This window comes from Leiobunum rupestre, chromosome 7 (assembly GCF_980474605.1).
Source record: "Leiobunum rupestre chromosome 7, qqLeiRupe1.1.hap1, whole genome shotgun sequence".
Lineage (NCBI taxonomy): Eukaryota > Metazoa > Arthropoda > Arachnida > Opiliones > Sclerosomatidae > Leiobunum > Leiobunum rupestre.
In genome coordinates this window covers 42,317,615-42,329,897 of record NC_143390.1, presented here as the reverse complement: position 1 = coordinate 42,329,897, position 12,283 = coordinate 42,317,615, and the positions used below count along the sequence as shown (strand labels likewise).

At 35.9% G+C, this 12,283-nt stretch overlaps 1 protein-coding gene and 1 long non-coding RNA gene across 3 annotated transcripts in view; one reads left to right on the top strand and one right to left on the bottom strand.

The window, feature by feature from the left end:
• Positions 1-5,763: 5,763 nt before the first annotated feature.
• Positions 5,764-7,887, bottom strand: LOC149936361 (uncharacterized). The gene is made up of 3 exons (XR_016472381.1): positions 7,819-7,887; positions 5,901-6,057; positions 5,764-5,812 (listed from the first exon to the last, which is right to left on the bottom strand). It is a non-coding gene; the product is annotated as an uncharacterized LOC149936361 (long non-coding RNA).
• Positions 6,679-12,283, top strand: part of LOC149936359 (uncharacterized) — a 75,549-nt gene continuing 69,944 nt past the window's right edge. Inside the window, exon 1 of one of the 2 annotated variants that reach the window (XM_090154724.1) lies at positions 6,679-7,224. The gene's annotated coding sequence lies outside the window, so the exon portion shown is untranslated. The remainder of the gene's footprint in view (positions 7,225-12,283) is intronic. The other variant, XM_090154721.1, reaches the window with a different exon arrangement.

The following is a 12,283-nucleotide window of genomic DNA, read 5'->3' as shown; positions in this document are numbered from 1 at the left end:
TTACTTCACTTAAAAGACTCTTGACTTGACACAATCAAAGATGGCCGCGCTGCGATTTCTCGGAACCCCTGTGACCCTTCCACGGAACCCCAGGGTTCGATTTTAATGCTTTCCTTAAATTCCTTTATACTAGATGGCGCCAATTAAAACGTTTTGGGGGGAATGGAATAAATATTCACTAATTTATAACTAAAATAATTTCTAACCATATTTTTGGTGATGTTAATAATAATAATAATTAATAATAATAATGATAATAATTAGCGACCGAAACGAGTCTAGGTGGCGTAACGGCGCTAGCTTTTCCGAGGTTGCGCCTATGATCTATCGTCTGCTAACGGCATATGAACGTTTTTTCTTAAATACACTTACCATAATATAAGCAAACGATGCAAAAATTATGTTAACATGCAAGTATCATTATTTATTAAGTCGAATTTACGAATAATGATGAGGAAAAACTATAGCGTCTGTTTTATCCGCTACCTATCTAGGTTTCAATGGCGAACCAAAGGGGGCGCAGCTATAGTTTTCGGTCGCGAATAATCAAAGGCATCATCTAGCGACTTTTAATGCCTTTAGTTCAGGTTGCGGTTTTATGTAACAGCTACAAACAAAAGCTCAACTCGGAGAAAAGACACAATACAAAATTGTAGTTTTAATGGTTTTTTAGTTAATTTAAAGTATTGTACGTTTCAAATTGTTGGCGCCATCTGGTTCACGCAGGTATATAAATGTCGACTTCTAATGGCGTTACCCCCTGTGAAAGAATCTTATCCCTAATGCGCATCTGTCTACGTGACGAAACAAACATTTGAAGTGAATGCGCGTATAGCAGAAACTAAACACGCTGTATTGTTGACCTTCGCTAACTCTGGCAAAAACAACAAAAACTAGTTTCTCCCAAAGACGTGACAATGAAAAAATATCGTAAAATAGAGCCGTTTAAAAAAGTGGCAACGCTTGGCCACGAACGCAGGGACGCTGAGAGAAATTCTAGGAACTAAAATTTGTACTTTTTTGCTCGTCTAATATCTTAAAGGTACTAACAAGTACAGGGGGAAGCATTCGCGGTGTCATAGGCCAGGGGCGAAGTAAGCGTTCAAAATCCTATTAAAACGGAAAGGAACTCATTTTCTGTTCTCAATGGGGAGAAATGATTTAGTCTCTTTGAATTTCAAGGTCGTTCGCCGATGATCTGACTGGCGACAGGAAGCTGCGAGCCGTCAGATATCGAGGCGTCATTTGATTTTTGTTTAACCTTTTTCTCGCGTCGGATCAGGGTCGAACCGGCTTCGTTACGTAAAAGCGATGCACGTTCAATTGACTACTATATTTAGTTACTGCTTGGCGGCTATTGTGTCGATCCATTGATGGCCGTTCTGTAAATTGCTCTTTCCTGATTCCGCCGTAACTGGAGATTTTCAATTTAACCCATTGTATCCGATTTCCGAAATAATGCAGGCGTCGTTTCTGTAGACGCCATTATCTGTCTAGTTGGTTCTCATTAGGATTAAAATAACAAGCTCCTTTCAAATTGGTAATTGACGAGTTATTATAACGCCATAAACGCGCGTGCAGTTGAATGGTGGTTAATTTATTCAACGGCTCAAGTTATTTCGTCGCTTTTTCCTTGTTTAAATAATAACCCAACCTAATTTTATTTAAATTATCCTTCATTCTATTAAATACAAGTCGAAAAATTACATTAACAAAGTGTAATTTTTAAATGACTTTAGTCATAAAATTGATATTTTCTCTTGTAAATATTTAGACATTTTAAAACTGGAAAACTAACTAATTAATCGGAATTGGTTTCTTTAACGCAGTAGCTCATTTATTTTTACAAATATTTGTAAATAATAAACCACGGCTGCGTATATTCTTGTAGGTATGTCTGTACTGTTGGTATGCGCAATAAATAAAACATTATGATAGGGGTAGAATTAATGGTACATCCAAATGGAGTTCGAGAAAAAAGTACTAAATCCAATCACCAATTTATACCTGAATTTATCGATTTGTAAGAAAAAGTGGTATTATGTTTTAGTTTTTAATGCAAATGGTATTTACAGAAATAGACATTTTTATTTGTAAGCAGTTGATCGAGTTAAAGTGCCACAAAATCGTTCAAATTTCACCAGTTTTCGGCGATAAATCACCGCATACTCCGCTCGGAAATACCAAATCGTATTAGCGCCTAAATAAAACATCTTCAAGGAAATCGCCAAGAAGTAGTATTTCCGAGAGCCAGAACCTGCAAGTTACTGTTTATATAGTGCTTGTTGAAATAACGGAAACTTTTCACCTGTTTTTGCTAAGCCTTAATATGTCAAAAAAAAGTTACCTGATTAAATGGAAACAGTCGTTGCACACCGTACAAGTGAAAAGTTTTCTTTATTTCAACAATTAGTATATAAAAAGTAACATGCAGGTCCTGTCTCTCGGAAATATTACTTCTTGGCAATTTCCTTGAAGATGTTTTATTGAAGCGTCAGACGATTAAATAAAACCTGTTCAGCGATAATAGAAATAGTAATACAAAGAGCCAGGACATACTTGTAAAATCGTGATATTTTAAAGCCTGCTCTGCTTAATATTTCAATTCGCTACCTTAGAGCAAGAGTCAAGCAAGTCTGAAAACCCCTATATGAGAAAAACCAGTTTTAAATTCGAAATCTAGCATAATAACAATGATAATCTAATATGAAAATTGATAAAAATAGAGTGAAAATATATATTGAAAATTTTTACTGAGTCATCTTAATTTAAAAACACTCAAGGATTCTTATTTTGAACTTCTTTCAATAGTCACGTATCTCGACTTACTTGACTTTTGCTCTCAGGTAGCGAATATAGAAAGGCTAGTTCAATTTTGCACGCGCCAACAGAATGAAAAAAGTGCGCGCGCTATGAAGCCTTACAAATAAAACCATAAGTCTATAATATTGTTCTATAAGTTTGTAACTTAGGGGATTATTTTACTGAGAGCTAGTAACGGAGTGACGTCATCACAAGAAGAATATCTCCCCCTAGCGAGGCGCTGTCAAAGGCTACGTGTGACGCGTTAGCAAGCGTACGCAAAACCGCGACGAAGCACGTAATGCAGTCTGTCTTGTGAATAGCTAAATCAGTAAAACTTTTGCTTGTGAAGAATAGGAAGCCTCACACTTATGTAATAATATTACACACTTATGATAAAACTAATATAAACATGTGACTTTTTTATTCAGTGACTCACGCGCATGCGCGTAGGGAGGTAAGAAAAAGACAGCGGCAATGGCTATTTTGATAGATAATAGATGTTTAATGCCCACTTCTACTGGGTCAAAATGGCGACCATAAACTTGTCCGGACCCTAGTAACACGAAAATTCCGGGCCAAAGAGAACGATTTTTTTCTGGGAGGAACCCGAGGAAAAGATACACCCAATTAGGCCCGTAGGCTTTATTAGGGCCCCTCTGACCTTGCTCCCTATAGGATCGTCTGGGGCCCCTACATTTTAGCGAGTTCAGAGCCCGCAAGCCTACTGAGCCTGTTGGTTAATCCACCACTGGATACATCATACATCACCACGAAAATGTGTTTCGTCTGCTTGGCCATGGATCGAAAGATGAGTCGATCTTCAGGGATGATAACGTTACGTTAATTTCAATAAAATCTTAAACGGGAATCAAATAATTGAACGGTGCATTAAAACAGCGTATAATTTCCAACGGGGAAATTTATAATTTATTGGCATTTTTCCGACATATTTTCAGCGTTTCGAAGAGTGGCTCGGAGTGCATTTTAACAGCATACAGGATGTAGTTAAAGCTCCGATGCATTTTTCATGTCGGCCTTCCTCTTTGATCCCGGGCCCACCCCTTCCAAATTAACACTTTCCCCGTTGCTTGAATATTAAACATTTTTGGTAAGATTTACCATAAGTAAATCATTATATCAGTTCTCCTATCTTCCGCGTGTTTAACTAGATCCGTTTTTTGAATGATCCCACGTTTTTCAGGGACTTCTTACTAACTTGTAAGCAGGGCCGTAACCGGGGGGGGGGGGGTCATGCCGTGCCCGCCCTGACACGTATGGTTGTATGTACATTTTTCTATTTTTTTCTATTTGTTTCCATTGCATGCCCCCCCTGAAATCAAATCCTGGTTACGGTGCTGCTTGTAAGTGACATTTAGGGATAACGCCCGCTCGGTAACGCCATTAAATACCAATTTTTAAATACCCAAACTCTTACGAGATGGCGCCAAGAGTCTGAAACGTATACATTTTTAATTAGTTAAAAAGCGTGAAAAATTTAATTTTTTTTCGTGTTTCTTATTATGTGGAAATTTTAATGAATTGATCTTAATTAATAGTTTTTACCTCTCCGAGGGGACAAAGTCCCCTAGGAGGGGTTATACAACGACCGTGTCTGTCTGTGGGTGGGTCTGTGGGTGGGTCTGTGGGTGGGTCTGTGGGTGGGTCTGTGGGTAGGTCTGTGGGTGTGTCTGTCTGTCAGGACTGCGAACGCGTTCGCATTTTCGGTGCAAAGTGTAATCACTGCGTACGCAGTTTCTCAAAGGGTTGGCAAAACCACCGTGTGACGGTGAGCGTTAACGGATGCATTTGCGGTTTGGTTTGGATGGTGTTTTTTCGCTCACCGTCGTGACGGTTTGGTGTATTACGGTTTTTGTAATGTTTATGCGTAGGTTGTGAGTGTTGAATTTGTTGTGTTTGTGTTCTGATCTAATCTGGTATTTTTTAAAGGTTAAATCTTGTTTTAGCGCAGTCAGCCGAGATTAGAGGGTTAAAGGGTAGACCCTGTGGGTGGTCCACTTTTTTAACGACCTATATATAGTTCTGTTAATTCAAAGGAGATAATTTAACGTTAATTGCTTTAAGAGCTGGCGGTTCGTCAAGTGGCTCTCTGTGCTTTGTTGATGGTAAGGTTTTTGCTTCTTGTAAATACATTTGGTGTGGATATTTGGATATCTACGATTTCTAACGCAGTCAATGATTTCTTGGGTGTGCGAGTCATTATATGATATTGGAAATTGGACGGCATTGGTCTTTTTCATGTGGTATGCGTCACAACGTCAACAGGAAGTGAACGAGTCGTCCACTACCAGATATCTACGGTATCTTCATCAAGGGCGAGTGTTGAAATAAAATGAGCGTTAAAGATGCGGCAAGTATTTCGTAAGAGAGTAATTCCAAAAAGCCTCTGTAGATATTTCTTTCATTAAAATTTGCTTCGTATTATATTTAACTGATAAACTTGTTCTGTAAAAGGGTTTAATTCAATTGTACGTCTAACTTACTGTTGTAACTACTTAACTTATGATATTCTGAATAAATTAAAATTGGTCGTTTCGTCTCAATTATTTTAATTATAATTAAAATTTTATACCGGGCGGGATAGAAATGGGTTAATATTTTTAACAAATAACTCTAAATTGCGGAGATATATCTTTAAGGGTTATCTCGATAAATTAATACCACTAGGGACAATTCTTCCGAGGAGAGGTATATTTTGGCTTGCCAACTTGTTACATAGTACACCGATCAAAGTAACGACAGAATTTGTTTATTTTTTTGTAATAAATTAGTGAATATTGATTGCTTTCCTCGTCCTGCCGAAATATTTTAATTATCGCCATCTAGTTTAAATAAAAGCATTAAAATTGAAACTCTAAGGACTTAACCCTAAATGTTAGTTTCTCCGTAAGTAGTTTGCGAATCGTTGTATAATCCACTAAGAATCTTTAAAGAAAACACCATCTTTGTTTCTTAATAATTGTTTGGAGTATTCACGTTTGGAGTGCCCCTAAAAATAAACTTTATCTTAGGTGGAAGTACACTTTTACTTAACTTGTTATCTTGGAATTGTATTATTATTTTCTAGTGCCACATACACTGTTCCGGTTCAAGTGTATTGTTGACAATGCTTTTTAAAGTTCGGATAAGATCCACGCTTGTACGAATAGATAAACTCCAATTCCATTTATCGCTCTCAGAGGAGTCAGAACGCTCATAGAGTACTCCGGATCGCTCTATTGAGGGCGACTGAACCTTTTAAAATAATGTAACACGTAATCATGTATTTTCGAAAAATATTCCAGAATTCGAGAAATGTCGTGTAATTACGAAGGTTTGTGGCAGGTTACAGGGGTGGAAAAGTAGTTCTTGTAGGTATGAAAAAAATACTAATGTTAAGTAGTTCCAACATCGACTTTGAAGATCGAATATTTAGTTCTCTCCCTCCCCTCTGTATTTTCCTTTTATTAAAAAAAGGTTTTGGGAAAAGGAATAAAACGCGGTTGATTTTGATCGTCATGGCAACCCAACTCTCGCCCCCCCCCCTCCGTCCACTGTCAAAAGGGCTTCTCGCATCTCTCTCTGCTCGCGATGAGAGGGAAATAGGCTAGCCCCTGCAGGCTTTTGCCCCAGCTGCCATCTAGCGGGGAGGGGGGAGTTAGGGACGAGAAAAATCTAGCCGATGGAAACGGTGGGGTCGCGAAGGAGGGGGGGGGGCCGGGGTGGCGCGCGGAGGATAGTCGAAAAGCGAAAGGGGATCCGTGGCATCCGCGAAGAAGGGGGAGGATATGGAGAGCCCGACGTGGAATGGTCCACCTTGGCAAATCGAGGGGTGACCGAGATATCGCCTAAAATCGGAGAAGAGTGGAGAACGTGTAAAGCGGCCACGGGCTTCTGCTACAGAGAGAGCTGATGAAACTTGGGAGTTCGTGGTTTGATAATAATCGTTGTATTTTTTGAGAGACGCGTTTTTTTACTACGAACCATTTTGCTACCAAAACTGTTTAATCAGGGTTTTTGTCCCTCTTTTTAGTAATAGATAGATATACTTTGTTTTTTTCTATCGTAAGTGTCGACGGCCAAAATTCGTTCTCCATCGAGTGGTTCTTCAAAAGCGTATTCGATTTTTCGCGTCCGCCGCCTTTTTCCAACGCGAGAGTGTACCTCGATCGCGCCGAAGTAGGCAAAAATCGCGCGAATTTTGCTCAAGCAGGAAGAATTTCATTGTTTTCCGTCGTCTCCCTTCGTCCGGAAAATAAGGAAGCGCCGAAATACAGTACATCGCGAACGATGCTAAAGTTAGAGTTAATTTGTACTGTCATTTGAATTGTTTACGAAGAGAAAGTGCTTGTTTTTTACGAGTGGTCTTCAACAGTGCGCCTCCTTTACGTGTTTAACATCACGTCGAAGACATTGATTTAGGTATGTTCCTTATTTACAAATAAGCCTAACCTTATTTACGTTGGTTTAAAGGGCAAATTAGTATTAAGCCTTGGTTAGTAATTAATCTCGTTAGAGCAGAAATATAATAATTGTTATTGGTCATGACTCATGATTGAAGGAGCGAGGAGCTCTGGCCCGTGTTAACAGTATTTCGGGCCTTAGGCCTACAAATAGGCCCCAAAAATCATTTAAGCTATTTTGAAACCCAAAAATAGACATTTCTATTTAAAAGGCAAATTTCCATGAACGTAGGTAATTGCCTATTTTGCCTACGTATGAGGGGTAGCGGAGCTTTAAAGAACTAGCTCTTAATACTTCCGGAGCCAAAAAAAAAATCGTGACTAATCACAGGAAATCACTTAATCAAAATAAGTGGAAATCACCGGAAAATTGTCAAAAATCAGTGTAAACAACCAAAAAATTATAAATAATCACTGGAAATCACAGAACTTCGGCGTGCATAAATTGGTTAAATTTTAAATAAAACAATTATTTTAAAGACATAAAAATTAAAAAGTTTTTATAATTGAAAAAAAGTGTATAATTCTTTAATATAAAATTTAACCAAATTACCTTTAGAGTCAAAACTGTACTGTAGTCCTAGAAACGCGAAACAAAGCGGTTTTCCACCGACTTATTTAATGACAAAGGTGAGCGCCGGGGGATTTTAACCTTGAATTTTAACATTATTTCGGGGCAATCATGGACGTAAATTTGCGTTTGTTTTATTGAATCATTTCTGCCCTATAAAAAACGCGTCTCGTTAAGAGTGAATTCAACCGTCAATCTTTACCCCCCCCCCCGTTTTTCGTTTCTTATGACCCCCCTGGTCGTCACTCTGCCGAACCATCTCCAACAGCTTTTGCACGGGTGTAATTATAAAGTTATGGGCCCATTAAAGTATTTTTTTTTAAATATCCCCATAGCGGCCAATAACAATGCTTTAATGTCTAACATTTCGACGTTATTAACGTCGTTATTAACCCTTATTTGGGACTACGCGTGTCCGTCTTCCCTAATGAGACATTTTTCCACTTTTTCCGTTATTTTAAACGACTAATTAAAAAACTACTGTTGTTTCGCATGAATTAATCAACTTACAATGAATTTATTTTTTTTTAATTTAGCAGTTACCGGTTTGTGATCAAATTTGTAGAATATTTTTGTGTCAGCAAATTAATTTTCATTCTGTATTTCATTATCAAAGTTCTTAATTGATTATTCAACCACTGCTAGTAATAAATCTACGTGAAAGAAGTTTTTTAATGGATTAGAATGTAAAATATTTAAAACCCGCTCGTTGTAGGTAGCTTATGAAATTCGTGTATGTTGTAGTCTGAAAATTGGAAGAAAAAAAAACGACTTGCGTCACGTGTTGATTATGTCATATCAGAAGTTTATAACACATATCTACCGATATGAGTATTCATTCCCCCCTTTAACATTTTCCAAAAATTAAAAAATTAAAATTTTGGCAAAACAATTGGGTAAAATTGATAAAATTGCAGGCCTGATACTGAGTAACTTTTCTCACTTAAAATTACTTTTTTTTTTTAAAAATCTGTCACTAAAAGTCACTTTTCCCAAAATTAGTTACTACTTATCTACTACTTTTTAGATTTCCGTACAAGTTTACAACTTCCTATGGTTATATAGTTACTATTTTGGTTGCACTGTGGCGTAGCCAGGGGGGGGGGGCACAGGGGGCTTTTACTTTTTTTCAATGACGTGCCCCCCCCCCTCGAAACAAAATCCTGGCTACGCCACTAACTAGTCCTAAAAGGCAATAACACAGTATTTTTATTTCCATTATTGGTAGATTTTGTCACTTTTCGGTCACTTGTTTTTTAATTTTTAGTCACTAAAGTCATTAAATTCTACTGTGTAAGTGAGTATCAGGCCTGCAATTGGGTAAAATCGATAAAAATGGGTAAAATCAATAACATTTCGGTCAATTCGTAAGGGTTTACAATCCGTGCTACTTTACGTTGATAAAGTTTAAACTTGAATTGTGAAAAACATTTTTGGTTGCCATGGCAAAATGGATGGCCGTTGAAACTTTTTCATTTAGGAGCTTTCAAGATACATGAAGGTCTATGTATAAAATATAAAAAATAAACAATATTTTATTTATTCAAAACAAAAATTTCCCATTTGTAATAGTTTTGGAAAGTTAGTGTATGAAGATGTGCTATTTCTTCTACATGCTTCAAGCAAATAACATAAGAAGAGGATACTTTTGATCATATTCAATCACTAACTAGAATATAAATTAACACAACCTACCCCATCGAAATTTGATTTTCGAAACAGTGGCGTAGTCAGGGAGGAAGGCATCTGAGTAGGAACGAATATAATTTGAATCATGATTTTGTTTAGTCAGCAATGCTACCTTCATAATCATATGAGACAATGGCACACGTGGTTTTCAGTGGCTATGCCACAGAGGGGAGTCAATAAGAGGTGCCAAATGTTTTTCAAGAGTTGCAAAAATCAACCACGAATTCGGAATTGATGAAATCATAATTTAACCCCATTTTTGAAATTAATTGAAAAAAATACACTAAAAAAGATTTTATATTTGAAACACCAAATTTTCCCCACTATCAGGCAAAACGAGAAGCCGAAGTTCCAGATGCGGTGATGAATCTATAACACCTTTTAAAAAAACATTGCCTTTATGAGATGGGAAATTTTTGGTAAAATAGATACACCTATTTAAAACTGGTTTTGCTAAGCAGGGTTGGCACTTTTTTGATTTTGTTTTTAATAAAAATCAGTTAAATCGATTTTTTTTATTGAATTTATTGATTTTTATACAATTAATGGCACTTTTGCTGTATAATGAACTTATATTTTACTTTTATCAGTAAGCTAATCTTGAATTAAATTAATTACAATTTAATATTTTAATTTTTTTGAGAACCTATTTTATGTCATTTTTTATTCCGCCATTGAAATACATTTCTGTGATTGAATGATTTAAAAATAAATGAGTTGATTTAAATCTTGATTTTAATCATAATTTATTTAAATCTGTCAATCCTGTTGCTAAGCCGTTTTTATATAATGTTGGCAACGATTTAAAAGTATATTCTAATAAGGGAGAAGTCTGCAAGTTAATCGCTTGAAACATCTAGTAAGAGTAAAATAATACGTGTGCAGCTAGTATTAGGGTAGCTGCGCCGCCTTGTTTCTGTTTCTGGAGAACGCGGGTATTTTTTTTGTCGTTCGGTCTTTCTGGTGAAATGGAAAATATTTACGAAGGTATGCGCGAATCTCTCGAAGGCCAACTTCTTTACAACAAGATGGCATTTCCTACGTAAGCGTAGACAGTGCTTCGGTCGATCCATAGGGGATCTCTCTTTCGAGCATCCGTTTCTCCCCAAAACCAGAATACTACAATCAATATTCTCAAAAGGCTGATATATCTTTGATAAATTTACGTCAAAATATTGTCAAACAAACATTCAACTTTCAATTGATTCCAATGAATGAAAAAATTTAATTACAATTTTTAATATTATTTTTATTTTAAACTGCGATTGATACTTACCACGGTAAGCGTTTTATCGAGAAAATAGCTCTGAATAAAAGGTGAAAATAGATTAATTAAAAAAAGAATGTATTAATTAAGTATCTCCTTATTTTATTATTCTAATTACAGTATTTTTATAAATGTTTAAGTGTGAATGAATGAATTGTTTTATTTAGTTTGCGTAATTAGGTACTACTAAAAATAATAAATAATAAATTATGTATAATTACCATAATAAAAATTATTTATCAGAAAATTATATTAAATAATTACGTAGCTTAATACGTAAGTTTCAAACAAACGTTTTCTATTAAACCAATTAAAATGACGTTGAAGTAACTAGGGGATAAATCTTTAAATTAATCCAGCAGCACTCCACACAGTAAAGGTTCGTTTCGTCCGTACAGTAGTAACAAGCAACGAAATTGGAAACGGAAAGATGACACTTCCTTTGTATCGCGTTTGAGGGTGCTATTTTTAACTCATGAATATTTAAAACCCCATTTTACTTTCTCGACTTTTTTGTTCACCCTTTTTTTCTGCATCCAGCTTCTAATAAGGTTGAGTTTCCTCTTTGACACATTTCTGGAGGGTGTGAACTTGAGAGGGTGGTGTCTTTCAGATGGGTGGGGGGTAAGAGTACGTGTAGATAATCAAGTTTTAGCTATACCAGAAGAAGGGAAAAACTCCTAGAGCGAAGTTGGAATAATTTATTCGACAGTCATCTAAAGACATTCCTTCGAAGGTTCCGTTTACCAATATTCGGAATTTCTTCGCCCCGGGCCATTCCAAAGCGCCGTCGCGCTATTAAAATCCAACCAGGGGCCTCTGTTTTCGATTCGTCGTTACTATTTCGCGTTCTGAAAGGCAGAGCCGCCTCGTGGTCGGCATTGGAAGCTCTTCTCATTCCTTTGCTGTCTTAAGGGAAGTAATTGTTACTTCTGCCATTACAACAATTAAATTAATAACTAAATAACGCGCGACAGTATCGCCATGTAAAGAGCTCTAACAGCGGGGTTGTATAGGCTAAATCAATTGGAATTTGAATTTGAATTTAATTAATTTTAAATTTTAATTATTTTTAAAAGTGATTGATTACTTCTATGTAATTATGAAAATGTAATTTTTTGTAGCAATGCCAATTCAGAGCAAAGTGCTAATGAAATTTAATTAAGATAATTAATAAAATTTTAATTAACATTTAAAAAATGTGTAAAATTTTATAAATTAAAAATCAAAATGAAATATACGATTTAAATATTAAATATTTTTTGTATTTTTTTATAACAAAAAATTCAACAACCATAGCTAACAATTTTAATGATGTTATATTTATTATTTGATTTTTAAACCGCTGCAGCGCTGACATAATAATGATTATTAATGGCATTAAAAGGCCCTAGATGACTTGAACTGATTATTATTTTATTCTTATTGTAGTTTATTAATTTAAGTTGATAATTTAAAGTAAACGATTAAAATCGGAGATTTAAATAAAAC